Raw genomic sequence first — 20661 nt, forward strand, 5'->3', positions numbered from 1 at the left:
ACATTACAGAGATAATACACATAGTGATGTCACAGTACAGGGATAATAAACACAGTGATGTCATATTACAGAGATAATACACATAGTGATGTCACAGTACATAGATATTGCACATAGTGAGGTCACAGTACATAGATAATGCACATAGTGAAATCACAGTACAGAGATAATGCAAACAGTGATGTCACAGTACATAGATAATGCACATAGTGAGGTCACAGTACAGAGATAATTCACATAGTGAGGTCACAGTAGAGAGAGAATAAACACAGTGATGTCACATTACAGAGATAATAAACATAGTGAGGTCACAGTACATAGATAATGCACATAGTGAGGTCAGAGTACAGAGATAATGCACATAGTGAGGTCACAGTACAGAGATAATGCACATAGTGAGGTCACAGTAGAGAGATAATAAACACAGTGATGTCCCATTACAGAGATAATGCACATAGTGAGGTCACAGTAGAGAGATAATAAACACAGTGATGTCACAGTACAGAGATAATGCACATAGTGATGTCACAGTACAGAGATAATGCACATAGTGATGTCACAGTATATAGATAATGCACATAGTGAGGTCACAGTACAGAGATAATGCACATAGTGTGGTCACAGTACAGAGATAATGCGAATAATGTCACAGTACATAGAAAATGCACATAGTGATGTCACATTACATAGATAATACACATAGTGAGGTCACAGTACATAGATAATGCATATAGTGTGGTCACAGTACAGAGATAATGCACATAGTGATGTCACAGTACATAGATAATGCACATAGTGAGGTCACAGTACAGAGATAATGCACATAGTGAGGTCACAATACATAGATAATGCACATAGTGAGGTCACAGTACATAGATAATGCACATAGTGATGTCACAGTACAGAGATAATGCACATAGTGAGGTCACAGTAGAGAAATAATAAACACAGTGATGTCACATTACAGAGATAATACACATAGTGATGTCACAGTGCATAGATAATGCACATAGTGATGTCACAGTACATAGATAATGCACATAGTGATGTCACAGTACATAGATAATGCACATAGTGATGTCACAGTACAGAGATAATGCACATAGTGATGTCACCTTACAGAGATAATAAATACAGTGATGTTACATTACAGAGATAATACATATAGTGATGTCATAGTACAGAGATAATGCACATAGTGAGGTCACAGGACATAGATAATGCACATAGTGAGGTCACAGTACATAGATGATGCACATAGTGAGGTCACAGTGCAGAGATAATGCACATAGTGAGGTCACAGTTGAGAGAAAATAAACACAGTGAAGTCACATTACAGAGATAATACACATATTGATGTCACAGTAGAGATAATAAGCACAGTGATGTCACATTACAGAGATAATACACATAGTGATGTCACAGTATAGAGATAATGCAAATAGTAAGGTCACAGTACAGGGATAATACACATAGTGATGTCACAGTACAGAGATAATACACATAGTGATGTCACAGTACAGGGATAATAAACACAGTGATGTCATATTACAGAGATAATACACATAGTGGTGTCACAGCACAGAGATAATGCACATAGTGAGGTCACAGTACATAGATTATGCACATAGTGAAGTCACACTACATAGAAAATGCACATAGTGAAGTCACAGTACAGAGATAATGCACATAGTGAGGTCACAGTAGAGAGATAATAAACACAGTGATGTCACATTACAGAGATAATACACATAGTGATGTCACAGTACATAGATAATGCACATATTGAGGTCACAGTACAGAGATAATGCACATAGTGAGGTCACAGTAGAGAGATAATAAACACAGTGATGTCACATTACAGAGATAATCCACATAGTGAGGTCACAGTACAGAGATAATAAGCACAGTGATGTCACATTACAGAGATAATACACATAGTGAGGTCACAGCACATAGATAATGCACATTGTGAGGTCAGAGTACAGAGATAATGCACATAGTGAGGTCACAGTACAGAGATAATGCACATAGTGAGGTCACAGTACATAGATAATGCACATAGTGAGATCACAGTAGAGAGTTAATAAACACAGTGATGTCCCATTACAGAGATAATGCATATAGTGAGGTCACAGTAGAGAGATAATAAACACAGTGATGTCACAGTACAGAGATAATGCACATAGTGATGTCACAGTACATAGATAATGCACATAGTGAAGTCACAGTACAGAGATAATGCACATAGTGAGGTCACAGTACATAGAAAATGCACATAGTGTGGTCACAGTACAGAGATAATGCACATAGTCATGTCAGAGTACATAGATAATGCACATAGTGATGTCACAGTAGATAGATAATACACATAGTGAGGTCACAGTACATAGATAATGCACATAGTGTGGTCACAGTACAGAAATAATGCACATAGTGATGTCACAGTACATAGATAATGCACATAGTGAGGTCACAGTACATAGATAATGCACATAGTGATGTCACAGTACAGAGATATTGCACATAGTGATGTCACATTACAGAGATAATAAATACAGTGATGTTACATTACAGAGATAATACATATAGTGATGTCATAGTACAGAGATAATGCACATAGTGAGGTCACAGGACATAGATAATGCACATAGTGAGGTCACAGTACATAGATAATGCACATAGTGAGGTCACAGTGCAGAGATAATGCACATAGTGAGGTCACAGTTGAGAGAAAATAAACACAGTGAAGTCACATTACAGAGATAATACACATATTGATGTCACAGTAGAGATAATAAGCACAGTGATGTCACATTACAGAGATAATACACATAGTGATGTCACAGTATAGAGATAATGCAAATAGTAAGGTCACAGTACAGGGATAATACACATAGTGATGTCACAGTACAGAGATAATACACATAGTGATGTCACAGTACAGGGATAATAAACACAGTGATGTCATATTACAGAGATAATACACATAGTGGTGTCACAGCACAGAGATAATGCACATAGTGAGGTCACAGTACATAGATTATGCACATAGTGAAGTCACACTACATAGAAAATGCACATAGTGAAGTCACAGTACAGAGATAATGCACATAGTGAGGTCACAGTACAGAGATAATGCACATAGTGAGGTCACAGTACAGAGATAATGCACATAGTGAGGTCACAGTAGAGAGATAATAAACACAGTGATGTCACATTACAGAGATAATACACATAGTGATGTCACAGTACATAGATAATGCACATATTGAGGTCACAGTACAGAGATAATGCACATAGTGAGGTCACAGTAGAGAGATAATAAACACAGTGATGTCACATTACAGAGATAATCCACATAGTGAGGTCACAGTACAGAGATAATAAGCACAGTGATGTCACATTACAGAGATAATGCACATAGTGAGGTCACAACACATAGATAATGCACATTGTGAGGTCAGAGTACAGAGATAATGCACATAGTAAGGTCACAGTACAGAGATAATGCACATAGTGAGGTCACAGTACATAGATAATGCACATAGTGAGATCACAGTAGAGAGTTAATAAACACAGTGATGTCCCATTACAGAGATAATGCACATAGTGAGGTCACAGTAGAGAGATAATAAACACAGTGATGTCACAGTACAGAGATAATGCACATAGTGATGTCACAGTACATAGATAATGCACATAGTGAAGTCACAGTACAGAGATAATGCACATAGTGAGGTCACAGTACATAGAAAATGCACATAGTGTGGTCACAGTACAGAGATAATGCACATAGTCATGTCAGAGTACATAGATAATGCACATAGTGATGTCACAGTAGATAGATAATACACATAGTGAGGTCACAGTACATAGATAATGCACATAGTGTGGTCACAGTACAGAAATAATGCACATAGTGATGTCACAGTACATAGATAATGCACATAGTGAGGTCACAGTACAGGGATAATGCACATAGTGATGTCACAGTACAGAGATAATACACATAGTGAGGTCACATTACATAGATAATGCACATAGTGAGGTCACAGTACAGAGATAATGCACATAGTGAGGTCACAGTAGAGAAATAATAAACACAGTGGTGTCACATTACAGAGATAATCCTCATAGTGAGGTATCAGTACAGAGATAATAAACACAGTGATGTCACATTACAGAGATAATACACATAGTGAGGTCACAGTACATAGATAATGCACATAGTGAGGTCAGAGTACAGAGATAATGCACATAGTGAGGTCACAGTACATAGATAATGCACATAGTGAGGTCACAGTACAGAGATAATGCACATAGTGAGGTCACAGTAGAGATAATAAGCACAGTAATGTTACATTACAGAGATAATACACATAGCGATGTCACAGTACAGAGATAATAAACACAGTGATGTCACATTACAGAGATAATTCACATAGTGATGTCACAGTACAGGGATAATAAACACAGTGATGTCATATTACAGAGATAATACACATATTGATGTCACAGCACAGGGATAATGCACATAGTGAGGTCACAGTACATAGATAATGCACATAGTGAGGTCACAGTACATAGATAATGCACATAGTGAAATCACAGTACAGAGATAATTCAAACAGTGATGTCACAGTACATAGATAATGCACATAGTGAGGTCACAGTACATAGATAATTCACATAGTGAGGTCACAGTAGAGAGATAATAAACACAGTGATGTCACATTACAGAGATAATCTACATAGTGAGGTCACAGTACAGAGATAATAAGCACAGTGATGTCACATTACAGAGATAATAAACATAGTGAGGTCACAGTACATAGATAATGCACATAGTGAGGTCACAGTACAGAGATAATGCACATAGTGAGGTCACAGTATATGGATAATGTACATAGTGAGGACACAGTAGAGAGATAATAAACACAGTGATGTCCCATTACAGAGATAATGCACATAGTGAGGTCACAGTAGAGAGATAATAAACACAGTGATGTCACAGTACAGAGATAATGCACATAGTGATGTCACAGTACAGAGATAATGCACATAGTGATGTCACAGTATATAGATAATGCACATAGTGAGGTAACAGTACAGAGATAATGGACATAGTGAGGTCACAGTACATAGATAATGCACATAGTGTGGTCACAGTACAGAGATAATGCGAATAATGATGTCACAGTACATAGATAATGCACATAGTGATGTCACATTACATAGATAATACACATAGTGAGGTCACAGTACATAGATAATGCACATAGTGTGGTCACAGTACAGAGATAATGCACATAGTGATGTCACAGTACATAGATAATGCACATAGTGAGGTCACAGTACAGAGATAATGCACATAGTAAGGTCACAGTACATAGATAATGCACATAGTGAGGTCACAGTACAGAGATAATAAACACAGTGTTGTCACATTACAGAGATAATACACATAGTGAGGTCACAGTACAGAGATAATGCACATAGTGAGGTCAGAGTACAGAGATAATGCACATAGTGAGGTCACAGTACAGAGATAATACACATAGTGAGGTCACAGTACATAGATAATGCACATAGTGAGGTCACAGTACAGAGATAATGCACATATTGATGTCTCAGTACATAGATAATGCACATAGTGATGTCACAGTACAGAGATAATGCACATAGTGAGGCACAGTACAGAGATAATGCACATAGTGAGGTCACAATACATAGATAATGCACATAGTGAGGTCACAGTACATAGATAATGCACATAGTGATGTCACAGTACAGAGATAATGCACATAGTGAGGTCACAGTAGAGAAATAATAAACACAGTGATGTCACATTACAGAGATAATACACATAGTGATGTCACAGTGCATAGATAATACACATAGTGATGTCACAGTGCATAGATAATGCACATAGTGATGTCACAGTACATAGATAATGCACATAGTGATGTCACAGTACATAGATAATGCACATAGTGATGTCACAGTACAGAGATAATGCACATAGTGATGTCACAGTACAGAGATAATGCACATAGTGATGTCACATTACAGAGATAATAAATACAGTGATGTCACAGTACAGAGATAATACATATAGTGATGTCACAGTACAGAGATAATGCACATAGTGAGGTCACAGGACATAGATAATGCACATAGTGAGGTCACAGTACATAGATAATGCACATAGTGAGGTCACAGTGCAGAGATAATGCACATAGTGAGGTCACAGTACAGAGATAATGCACATAGTGAGGTCACAGTGCAGAGATAATGCACATAGTGAGGTCACAGTTGAGAGAAAATAAACACAGTGAAGTCACATTACAGAGATAATAAGCACAGCGATGTCACAGTACAGAGATAATAAACACAGTGATGTCACATTACAGAGATAATACACATAGTGATGTCACAGTATAGAGATAATGCAAATAGTGAGGTCACAGTACAGGGATAATACACATAGTGATGTCACAGTACAGAGATAATACACATAGTGATGTCACAGTACAGGGATAATAAACACAGTGATGTCATATTACAGAGATAATACACATAGTGGGGTCACAGCACAGAGATAATGCACATAGTGAGGTCACAGTACATAGATTATGCACATAGTGAAGTCACAGTAAAGAGATAATACACATAGTGAGGTCACAGTAGAGAGATAATAAACACAGTGATGTCACATTACAGAGATAATACACATAGTGATGTCACAGTACATAGATAATACACATAGTGATGTCACAGTACATAGATAATGCACATAGTGAGGTCACAGTACATTGATAATGCACAGTGTGGTCACAGTACAGAGATAATGCACATAGTGATGTCACAGTACATAGATAATGCACATAGTGAGGTCACAGTACAGAGATAATGCACATAGTGAGGTCACAGTAGAGAGATAATAAACAGAGTGATGTCACATTACAGAGATAATCCACATAGTGAGGTCACAGTACAGAGATAATAAGCACAGTGATGTCACATTACAGAGATAATACACATAGTGAGGTCACAGTACAGAGATAATAAACACAGTGATGTCACATTACAGAGATAATGCACATAGTGAGGTCACAGTACATAGATAATGCACATAGTGAGATCACAGTAGAGAGTTAATAAACACAGTGATGTCCCATTACAGAGATAATGCACATAGTGAGGTCACAGTAGAGACATAATAAACACAGTGATGTCACACTACAGAGATAATGCACATAGTGATGTCACAGTACATAGATAATGCACATAGTGAAGTCACAGTACAGAGATAATGCACATAGTGAGGTCACAGTACATAGATAATGCACATAGTCATGTCAGAGTACATAGATAATGCACATAGTGATGTCATGGTAGATAGATAATACACATAGTGAGGTCACAGTACATAGATAATGCACATAGTGTGGTCACAGTACAGAAATAATGCACATAGTGATGTCACAGTACATAGATAATGCACATAGTGAGGTCACAGTACAGGGATAATGCACATAGTGATGTCACAGTACAGAGATAATACACATAGTGAGGTCACATTACATAGATAATGCACATAGTGAGGTCACAGTAGAGAAATAATAAACACAGTGGTGTCACATTACAGAGATAAAAGACATAGTGATGTCACAGTACAGAGATAATAAACATAGTGATGTCACATTACAGAGATAATACATATAGTGATGTCACAGTACATAGATAATGCACATAGTGATGTCACAGTACATAGATAATGCACATAGTGAGGTCAGAGTACAGAGATAATGCACATAGTGAGGTCACAGTACATAGATAATGCACATAGTGAGATCACAGTAGAGAGATAATAAACACAGTGATGTTCCATTACAGAGATAATGCACATAGTGAGGTCACAGTACAGAGATAATAAACACAGTGATGTCACATTACAGAGATCATACACATAGTGAGGTCACAGTACATAGATAATGCACATAGTGAGGTCAGAGTATAGAGATAATGCACATAGTGAGGTCAGAGTATAGAGATAATGCACATAGTGAGGTCACAGTACAGAGATAATGCACATAGTGAGGTCATAGTAGTGAGAAAATAAACACAGTGAAGTCACATTACAGAGATAATACACATATTGATGTTACAGTAGAGATAATAAGCACAGTAATGTCACATTACAGAGATAATACACATAGTGATGTCACAGTACAGGGATAATAAACACAGTGATGTCACATTACAGAGATAATACACATAGTGATGTCACAGTACAGGGATAATAAACACAGTGATGTCATATTACAGAGATAATACACATAGTGATGTCACAGCACAGGGATAATGCACATAGTGAGGTCACAGTACATAGATAATGCACATAGTGAGGTCACAGTACATAGATAATGCACATAGTGAAATCGCAGTACAGAGATAATGCAAACAGTGATGTCACAGTACATAGATAATGCACATAGTGAGGTCACAGTACAGAGATAATTCACATAGTGAGGTCACAGTAGAGAGATAATAAACACAGTGATGTCACATTACAGAGATAATCTACATAGTGAGGTCACAGTACAGAGATAATAAGCACAGTGATGTCACATTACAGAGATAATAAACATAGTGAGGTCACAGTACATAGATAATGCACATAGTGAGGTCACAGTACAGAGATAATGCACATAGTGAGGTCACAGTAGAGAGATAATAAACACAGTGATGTCACAGTACAGAGATAATGCACATAGTGATGTCACAGTACAGAGATAATGCACATAGTGATGTCACAGTATATAGATAATGCACATAGTGAGGTAACAGTACAAAGACAATGGACATAGTGAGGTCACAGTACATAGATAATGCACATAGTGTTGTCACAGTACAGAGATAATGCGAATAATGATGTCACAGTACATAGATAATGCACATAGTGATGTCACATTACATAGATAATATACATAGTGAGGTCACAGTACATAGATAATGCACATAGTGTGGTCACAGTACAGAGATAATGCACATAGTGATGTCACAGTACATAGATAATGCACATAGTAAGGTCACAGTACATAGATAATGCACACAGTGAGGTCACAGTAGAGAGATAATAAATACAGTGGTGTCACATTACAGAGATAATCCACATAGTGAGGTCACAGTACAGAGATAATAAACACAGTGATGTCACATTACAGAGATAATACACATAGTGAGGTCACAGTACATAGATAATGCACATAGTGAGGTCAGAGTATATAGATAATGCACATAGTGAGGTAACAGTACAAAGATAATGGACATAGTGAGGTCACAGTACATAGATAATGCACATAGTGTGGTCACAGTACAGAGATAATGCGAATAATGATGTCACAGTACATAGATAATGCACATAGTGATGTCACATTACATAGATAATATACATAGTGAGGTCACAGTACATAGATAATGCACATAGTGTGGTCACAGTACAGAGATAATGCACATAGTGATGTCACAGTACATAGATAATGCACATAGTAAGGTCACAGTACATAGATAATGCACACAGTGAGGTCACAGTAGAGAGATAATAAATACAGTGGTGTCACATTACAGAGATAATCCACATAGTGAGGTCACAGTACAGAGATAATAAACACAGTGATGTCACATTACAGAGATAATACACATAGTGAGGTCACAGTACATAGATAATGCACATAGTGAGGTCAGAGTACAGAGATAATGCACATAGTGAGGTCACAGTACAGAGATAATACACATAGTGAGGTCACAGTACATAGATAATGCACATAGTGAGGTCACAGTACAGAGATAATGCACATATTGATGTCACAGTACATAGATAATGCACATAGTGAGGTCACAGTACAGAGATAATGCACATAGTGAGGTCACAATACATAGATAATGCACATAGTGAGGTCACAGTACATAGATAATGCACATAGTGATGTCACAGTACATAGATAATGCACATAGTGAGGTCACAGTAGAGAAATAATAAACACAGTGATGTCACATTACAGAGATAATACACATAGTGATGTCACAGTACATAGATAATGCACATAGTGATGTCACAGTACATAGATAATGCACATAGTGATGTCACAGTACATAGATAATGCACATAGTGATGTCAAAGTACAGAGATAATGCACATAGTGATGTCGCATTACAGAGATAATAAATATAGTTATGTTACGTTACAGAGATAATACACATAGTGAGGTCACAGTACATAGATAATGCACATAGTGAGGTCACAGTACATAGATAATGCACATAGTGAGGTCACAGTTGAGAGAAAATAAACACAGTGAAGTCACATTACAGAGATAATACACATATTGATGTCACAGTAGAGATAATAAGCACAGTGATGTCACAGTACAGAGATAATAAACACAGTGATGTCACATTACAGAGATAATACACATAGTGATGTCACAGTATAGAGATAATGCAAATAGTGAGGTCACAGTACAGGGATAATACACATAGTGATTTCACAGTACAGAGATAATACACATAGTGATGTCACAGTACAGGGATAATAAACACAGTGATGTCATATTACAGAGATAATACACATAGTGGTGTCACAGCACCGAGATAATGCACATAGTGAGGTCACAGTACATAGATTATGCACATAGTGAGGTCACACTACATAGAAAATGCACATAGTGAAGTCACAGTACAGAGATAATGCACATAGTGAGGTCACAGTAGAGAGATAATAAACACAGTGATGTCACATTACAGAGATAATACACATAGTGATGTCACAGTACATAGATAATGCACATAGTGATGTCACAGTACATAGATAATGCACATAGTGAGGTCACAGTACATTGATAATGCACAGTGTGGTCACAGTACAGAGATAATGCACATAGTGATGTCACAGTACATAGATAATGCACATAGTGAGGTCACAGTACAGAGATAATGCACATAGTGAGGTCACAGTAGAGAGATAATAAACACAGTGATGTCACATTACAGAGATAATACACATAGTGATGTCACAGTATAGAGATAATGCAAATAGTGAGGTCAGAGTACAGAGATAATGCACTTAGTGAGGTCACAGTACATAGATAATGCACATAGTGAGATCACAGTAGAGAGTTAATAAACACAGTGATGTCCCATTACAGAGATAATGCACATAGTGAGGTCACAGTAGAGAGATAATAAACACAGTGATGTCACAGTACAGAGATAATGCACATAGTGATGTCACAGTACATAGATAATGCACATAGTGAAGTCACAGTACAGAGATAATGCACATACTGAGGTCACAGTACATAGATAATGCACATTGTGTGGTCACAGTACAGAGATAATGCACATAGTGAGGTCACAGTACATAGATAATGCACATTGTGTGGTCAGAGTACATAGATAATGCACATAGTGATGTCACAGTAGATAGATAATACACATAGTGAGGTCACAGTACATAGATAATGCACATAGTGTGGTCACAGTACAGAAATAATGCACATAGTGATGTCACAGTACATAGATAATGCACATAGTGAGGTCACAGTACAGGGATAATGCACATAGTGATGTCACAGTACAGAGATAATCCACATAGTGATGTCACATTACAGAGATAATACACATAGTGAGGTCACAGTAGAGAGATAATGCACATAGTGATGTCACAGTACATAGATAATGCACATAGTGAGGTCACAGTAGAGAGATAATGCACATAGTGAGGTCACAGTACATAGATAATGCACATAGTGATGTCACAGTACATAGATAATGTACATAGTGAGGTCACAGTACAGAGATAATGCACATAGTGAGGTCACAGTACCTAAATAATGCACATAGTGAGGTCACAGTAGAGAGATAATACACATAGTGAGGTCACAGTACATAGATAATGCACATAGTGATGTCACAGTACATAGATAATGTACATAGTGAGGTCACAGTACAGAGATAATGCACATAGTGAGGTCACAGTACCTAAATAATGCAGATAGTGAGGTCACAGTACATAGATAATGCACATAGTGAGGTCACAGTACAGAGATAATACACATAGTGATGTCACAGTACAGAGATAATACACATAGTGAGTTCACAGTACATAGATAATGCACATAGTGTGGTCACAGTACAGAGATAATGCACATAGTGAGGTCACAGTACATAAATAATGCACATAGTGATGTCACAGTACATAGATAATGTACATAGTGAGGTCACAGTACAGAGATAATGCACATAGTGAGGTCACAGTACCTAAATAATGCAGATAGTGAGGTCACAGTACATAGATAATGCACATAGTGAGGTCACAGTACAGAGATAATACACATAGTGATGTCACAGTACAGAGATAATACACATAGTGAGTTCACAGTACATAGATAATGCACATAGTGAGGTCACAGTACAGAGATAATGCACATAGTGAGTTCACAGTACATAGATAATGCAGATAGTGAGGTCACAGTACAGAGATAATGCACATAGTGAAGTCACAGTACATAAATAATGCACATAGTGAGGTCACAGTACAGAGATAATGCACATAGTGAGGTCACAGTACAGAGATAATGCACATAGTGAGGTCACAGTACAGAGATAATGCACATAGTGAGGTCACAGTACATAAATAATGCACATAGTGAGGTCACAGTACATAAATAATGCACATAGTGAGGTCACAGTACAGAGATAATGCACATAGTGAGGTCACAGTACAGAGATAATGCACATAGTGAGGTCACAGTACATAGATAATGCACATAGTGAGGTCACAGTACATAGATAATGCACATAGTGAGGTCACAGTACATAGATAATGCACATAGTGAGGTCACAGTACAGAGATAATGCACATAGTGAGTGGGTGGGAGCCGGTGGCGCACGTGTCGGCTTTCTTATTTATTGTTATGGGAGTTCCAAAAACAGAGGAGCAAATACAAGGAGGGAGAAGAAATGTATCAGAATGGTCACATGAGAATAAGGAGAAATATAACCGCAGCGCCGGCGTCATGGATCGTCCATCACTTATGTGACCTCCTATCAGTCTCCATCCAAGGGATGTATCTCAGTGGTAGAGCGCATGCATCCATGTCTTGTGATAAATTAGTAAAATCTCTCCAATTATATTCCAGGAACTTTGTTATTTGATTTTGCACTTAGTTCTCCCTTTGTCAGACCTCCATATACTGTCAGACCCCCATACTGTATACTGTTACACTCTGGAGCATTGTTTGCACACATCCCACTTACTTTCTTTTGTCTTTATATTGTTTCTCTCTTTATTCTTTGCATCACACGACCATCCATTATGTAAATGTCATTGATATTCTGTGTGTGTATACCTATCCATCTTATACAGTTATATGAAAAAGTTTGGGCACCCCTATTAATCTTAAGCTTAATGTTTTATAAAAATTGGTGTTTTTGCAACAGCTATTTCAGTTTGATATATGTAATAACTGTTGGACACAGTAATGTTTCTGCCTTGAAATGAGGTTTATTGTACTAACAGAAAATGTGCAATCTGCATTCAAACAAAATTTGACAGGTGCATAAGTATGGGCACCCTTATCATTTTCTTGTTTTAAATACTCCTACCTACTTTTTACTGACGTACTAAAACACTTTTTTTGGTTTTGTAACCTAATTGAGCTTTGAACTTCATAGCCAGATGTATGCAATCATGAGAAAAGCTACTTAAAGTGGCCACTTACAAGTTGTTCTCCTGTTTGAATCTCCTCTGAAGAGTGGCATCATGGGCTCCTCAAAACAACTGTCAAATGATCTGAAAACAAAGATTATTCAACATAGTTGTTCAGGGGAAGGATACAAAAAGCTGTCTCAGAGATTTAACCTGTCAGTTTCCACTGTGAGGAACATAGTAAGGAAATGGAACAACACAGGGACAGTTATTGTTAAGGCCAGAAGTGGCAGGCCAAGAAAAACATCAGAAAGGCAGAGAAGAAGAATGGTGAGATCAGTCAAGGACAATCCTCAGACCACCTCCAGAGAGCTGCAGCATCAACTTGCTGCAGATGGTGTCACTGTGCATCGGTCAACTATGCAACGCACTTTGCACAAGGAGAAGCTGTATGGGAGAGTGATGCGAAAGAAGCCGTTTCTGCAAGCACGCCACAAACAGAGTCGGCTGAGGTATGCAAAAGCACAATTGGAGAAGCCAATTTTTTTTTTGGAAGAAGGTCCTGTGGACTGATGAAACCAAGATTGAGTTGTTTGGTCATACAAAAAGGCATTATGCATGGCGGCAAAAAAACACAGCATTCCGAGAAAAACACTTGCTACCCACAGTAAAATTTGGTGGAGGTTCCATCATGCTTTGGGGCTGTGTGGCCAATGCCGGCGCCAGGAATCTTGTTAAAGTTGAGGGACGCATGGATTCCACTCAGTATCAGCAGATTCTTGACAATAATGTTCAAGAATCAGTGATAAAGTTGAAGTTACGCAGGGGATGGATCTTTCAGCAAGACAATGATCCAAAACACCGCTCCAAATCTACTCAGGCATTCATGCAGAGGAACAATTACAATGTTCTGGAATGGCCATCCCAGTCCCCAGACCTGAATATCATTGAACATCTGTGGGATCATTTGAAGAGGGCTGTCCATGCTCAGCGACCATCAAACTTAACTGAACTGGAATTGTTTCGTAAAGAGGAATGGTCAAAAATACCTTCATCCAGGATCCAGGAACTCATTAAAAGCTACAGGAAGCGACTAGAGGCTGTTATTTTTGCAAAAGGAGGATCTACTAAATATTAATGTCACTTTTCTGGTGAGGTGCCCATACTTATGCACCTGTCAAAGTTTGTTTGAATGCAGATTGCACATTTTCTGTTAGTACAATAAACCTCATTTCAAGGCAGAAACATTACTGTGTCCAACAGTTATTACATATATCAAAATGAAATAGCTGTTGCAAAAACACCAATTTTTAAAAAACATTAAGCTTAAGATTAATAGGGGTGCCCAAACTTTTTATATAACTGTATTTACACTGCTCAAAATAATAAAGGGAGCACTCAAATAACACATCCTAGATCTGAATGAATGAAATCTTCTCATTGAATACTTTGTTCTGTACAAAGTTGAATGTGCTGACAACAAAATCACACAAAAATCATCAATTGAAATCACATTTATTAACCAATGGAGGCCTGGATTTGGAGTCACCCCCAAAATTAAAGTGGAATAACACACTACAGGCTGATCCAACTCTGATGTAATGTCCTTAAAACAAGTCAAAATGAGGCTGAGTATTGTGTGTGACCTCCACGTGCCTGTATGACCTCCCTACAACGCCTGGGCATGCTCCTGATGAGGCTGAGTATTGTGTGTGGCCTCCACGTGCCTGTATGACCTCCCTACAACGCCTGGGCATGCTCCTGATGAGGCTGAGTATTGTGTGTGGCCTCCATGTGCCTGTATGACCTCCCTACAACGCCTGGGCATGCTCCTGATGAGGCTGAGTATTGTGTGTGGCCTCCACGTGCCTGTATGACCTCCCTACAACGCCTGGGCATGCTCCTGATGAGGCTGAGTATTGTGTGTGGCCTCCATGTGCCTGTATGACCTCCCTACAACGCCTGGGCATGCTCCTGATGAGGTTGCGGATGGTCTCCTGTGGGATCTCCTCCCAGACCTGGACTAAAGCATCCGCCAACTCCTGGACAGTCTGTGGTGCAACGTGACGTTGGTGGATGGAGCGAGACATGATGTCCCAGATGTGCTCAATCGGATTCAGGTCTGGGGAACGGGCGGCCAGTCCATAGCTTCAATGCCTTCATCTTGCAGGAACTGCTGACACACTCCAGCCACATGAGGTCTGGCATTGTCCTGCATTAGGAGGAACCCAGGGCCAACCTCACCAGCATATGGTCTCACAAGAGGTCTGAGGATCTCATCTCGGTACCTAATGGCAGTCAGACTACCTCGGCGAGCACATGGAGGGCTGTGCTGCGGGCTGGTATGTTTATGCACAATCACCAGGGACCTTCCCAGCCTGATAATATCAGCTCTCAGTTGTCTGCTTTAATTAACTTTGCTGGTTACATGGGGGGATACACCACGTCATTTTTTTTTGTTTGTTTTTTTATTTAATCATTAAAAGCTGCCTGATAAGCTCCACAGGGTGCAAAGTTATTATATGTTGGGTGGTTGTGCAATTATTTGTCTATATGTCTGTTCCTATGTCTAAATGTCTCTCTGTACGTCTGTTGGTCAATATATCTGTCTATCTATCTACTCAATCTATCTCCATTATCTATCTCCATGTCATTTATTGCTGTCTAAAAACGCTAGAAAAATGCAGGAAAAAAAGCACGTTTTTGCCGCTGCGTTTTTCCTGCCAAGAGATGTGGAAATGCTGCAGAAATTTCTGCTTTCAAATAAGTGTGAACATACCCTTAGGGTTTTGCATATGAGCATAACACACATGCAGGGGATGTAGCTCAGTGGTAGAGCGCATGCTTTGCATGTATGAGGCCGTGGGTTTAATCCCCGGCATCTCCATTGTCATGTATTCCACAGAGATCACTCTATATCTCACCATGCTGTGACTGTGTCAGGATTTCATCAGGGATTCCAACATATGGAATATATGTTAATGCCCTCTGTACAGTCACTGCCACCTTCACAATAGCCCAATTATTAATATTACTCGCTGCCACCACCGGCTGAGTTTGAAATATAGTACAAGGCCTTGCCTGGCCAAACGCCTGCATTCTGGTAGTGTATGGCTTCTGGGAAGCGAACGATTACAGGACAAAAGAAACAGAACGATTAGACTTTATATTTAATCCAAATGGGAGGCAGTGTTTAGGAAAACTATACAAAAATGTTTACAAAAGGAGACAATTCAATACATTAATAGTTACACCAAATAATAAGGATTAAAGAAGAGACTTACTATAAGATCGCTGAGACGATTCAATATAGGTGGATTTGATTTGAACGTTATCGAATATGACCCATTGCTTATAGTATCTATACCCCCCAGCCAACTATTTTATGCTGAAGGGAGAGACCCCCCTGGGATGACGTCACAGGGACTGGGCTCTAGCCTGCACATTTTATTAAAAACTTCTGGGATAACTCATCGCTCGTTGATCCCAGAATCCCAAAAGTGATACCATATTTCTATTATGATTTTACCTTCATTTAAGGACCACACACTGCATAGTTGCGACCTGCTATCCTAGTGCTTTAGTGCTACAGCTCCATGGAGGGGTTTGATAAAATATGCATAGCGTTATGTGATATTTCAGTTTTTCTTTTTTAATAATTTTGCAAAAATTTCTACATTTCAGTTTTTTTTCAGTCAAGATGGGGTGCAGAGTGTACTTTAATGAGGAAAAAATGAACTTTTTAGAGTTTACCAAATGGCTGCAATGAAACAAAGAGTGAAACATTTAAAGGGGTCTGAATACTTTCCGTATCCAATGTATTGCTCCATACAGTATGGGCCCCATATAATGCTCCATACAGTATGGCCCCATATAATGCTCAATATAGTATGGGCCCCATATAATGCTCCATACAGTATGGCCCCATATAATGCTCAATATAGTATGGCCCCATATAATGCTCCATACAGTATGGCCCCATGTAATGCTCCATACAGAAAAAAAATAATAATCAAATACTTCCCTCTCCTTGTTCCCCGCTGGCCGCAGGTCCTGTCTCCACAGCGTGTTCCGGCTCTCTGCACTGTGACTGCCCAGCACAGAGGGGGCGCTGTAGTGATCGCGCCCTCTTCCCTGAGATGTCACAGAGTCGGAAGACACCGGAGCTGCGGAGGAACGTGGAGAGATGAGTATCGCGAGCAGTTTAAAGCAATGTGGGACGCGGTGCCAGAGCCCATGCTGTACTGCTCTGCCAGCTATATAGTGGCCGATTCCGGGTACTGCACACCTGACCCTATTCATATGATCTGCAGTACCCCGCTGTAGCCACTATGCAGTTGTTGGCGCTGTGCTGTTCCAGTCTGCAAATAATCACATCCAACCGGCACCAAGAACAGCTGATCACGCGTGCCGGGGGTCGCGTCCCCATTAATCTAATATTGGTCGCCTATCCTAAGGGTAAGTCATCAATATAAAAGAGCTGGACATCCCCTTTATCTGTTGCCACTACCCCTATACCAACTAATGGTAAATCCCTCCCTCACTTATCATTATGTGCTGCTAATGTTACGTAACAACATTCTATATAGTGAAGTCACAACCAGACATAGAGATGGTAAATATTATTTATTTTTAGGAACATTTGGACAAATAATGGAATATATGAGGATATCATAGTCTGGGGCTGCAGCTGTTATCAGCATCTCTGCACATGATGGAATCAGTGTCTCTATGAAGCAGATGAGGGATCTGTGGATCATTATGGAAATGATCTGTAACTTCTGCAGATTTCTGTAAAGAGAAGACACCAAATTATTACATCTCATCAATAGATTCCCAGTAAAAAGTTAATAATCAGCTGGAAAATATAAAAAAGCAAATTCTAATATCTACTTACATGAAGGACAAGTCATTCTGATCTAATTCCTCAATGTTCTCCAGACTTGGATCATCCTTCTATGAAAAGGAGAAAAGAACAATTACTTATATGTCACATGTGATATAGATATCATGGGGCAGCGGGAATGAGAGGTGACTTACCATCGGGTGATTTTGGGGTGTTCATGGCCCTTCATGCTTGGTAAGATGTTGACCAAAGCTGATGGTAAACTAAAGAGAGATCAGAACAGCAGGAAGTTACAGGTGATATTTTTTACAGTCTTGTAATGAATGTAGTGTTAATGTATGCATTGCTCCCTTACCTGGGCTGGGGTCAGTATGTTCTCCACCACTGTCTGCACCATGAACATGGTGCTTCAATGGAAGCAGTGGTTACGGCACAGGGGGCACAGAGGTTTGGAGCGGAGCCATCTAGTAATACATCCCTGATGGAAGGTGTGGTCACATGGAAGGACCGTGACCTGCTCTCCGATCTCATATTCGGTCATACAGATGATACATGACTCGGCCTCCTCCTGTGCGGTTACATCCCTTGTTGGGAGATTTGCAATTAGCAGTGCTCTCCTGCGAACCCAATGCTGCCGCCTCTGCCGCACAGGTAGATTTTGTGCAGGTGGCTCCACAGCATTGCTGTCGCTCTGACGTCCATCACTGGTAGAAGGTCTTTCCTCGTCTCTTGGAGGAGACCGTCCATCACTGGTAGAAGGTCTCTCCTGCACAGGTAGGTTTTGTGCAGGTGGCTCCACCTGTGGCAGTGGTGGTGTCATCACACCCACTTCCTCCAGTTGAATGGGTGGGAGGGGACGGCCGCCATCCCTGCTGCTCTCTCCGGAGGGCTCTGCAGGGGCTGGTCTTAGAGGAGAGCGGCTTCTATCCCTGCTCTCTTCCTGTCCTCTACGCCGTGGAGGATCTCTGGCCCGTCTCCATCTCCTCTCAGTGACAGCATTGCTGTCTCTCTGACGTCCATCACTGGTAGAAGGTCTTTCCTGATCTCTTGGAGAAGACCTCCTTCCATCACTGGTAGAAGGTCTTTCCTGATCTCTTGGAGGAGACCTCCTCCGTCCATGGACAATTATGGCCTGACCTATAAACAAATAAGAATTTATCTGAATTATTTCCAATTTTAGTAAACACTTTTTGGCTATAGTGATGGGTCCTTCTACTGCTGTGGTGTTTAGGGAGAGGGGAACCCTAGAAAGAATTGACTTTATTTTGGCCTTAGTTAACCTGCACTGTCTGTCCTGAAATGTGTCCCCTCATACCCCAGGGATATCTCCTCCCAGGAAAGCCCTATAGTGTGGGAATATTGTGGATCTCCCCCAAATATTTCACTTACCTTGATTTTCTGGTCGGCGCAGCCATGCCTCATTGTCAGCAATCAGCTGGCGCAGCTCCCGGGCGCTCATGACTTAGGTACCTGGAGCTGGCTGATAGAATATTGGAGAACTAAGCTCTCCGGTGGCACCGGTGTTATTGTGCTCTGATCAAAGATCAAGAAGAAGAAATGGAAGTAATCACCAGATGTGTAACACAAACTAGTTCGCTCTTCCACAACCAAAGTGAAGTCTCAGCAAAAGCATCAACTCAAGAAATGGCGCTGATGTCACAGTGCTCAGAGATTATATACCCTCAGGACATTCCATGATGTCATTATGACATCATAACTGAGTGACCCCCTAATCCTGAGCATTGTGACATCAGAGCAGCCAGGCCGCCATGTTTGCTGCCAACTGGTGAATGAGGCAGAGAATGTGGAATAGAAATATCCCATCTGATTAATAGAATATAAATGTATATAAATCTGTGTTGGAAAAGATAGAAAAATCAGTTTTCTCCATGTTTGTAAATAGTCGTTTTTTCGCTTTGGTAGATATTATATACATGTTATATATGGTATAAATTATCTTCTGCTGTAAATGATAATAATGGAATGTTATTCTTTATCATTTATAGTTGTGGGTGATACATTATTGCTAAACAATAAACAACTCACCGACCTGTCAGGGAAATGATCAGGTTATATAAATGAGTGAAAATAGAATAAA

General features: G+C 39.5%; 1 non-coding gene across 1 annotated transcript; it reads left to right on the plus strand.

The window, feature by feature from the left end:
• The first annotated feature begins 16532 nt into the window (after positions 1 to 16532).
• Positions 16533 to 16604, plus strand: TRNAA-UGC (transfer RNA alanine (anticodon UGC)). The gene has a single exon. It is a non-coding gene; the product is annotated as a tRNA-Ala (tRNA).
• The last annotated feature ends 4057 nt before the right edge of the window (positions 16605 to 20661 follow it).

The sequence above is a fragment of the Phyllobates terribilis genome, unplaced genomic scaffold (genome assembly GCF_046119375.1).
Source record: "Phyllobates terribilis strain yellow unplaced genomic scaffold, ASM4611937v1 Scaffold_3__8_contigs__length_932513732, whole genome shotgun sequence".
NCBI lineage: Eukaryota > Metazoa > Chordata > Amphibia > Anura > Dendrobatidae > Phyllobates > Phyllobates terribilis.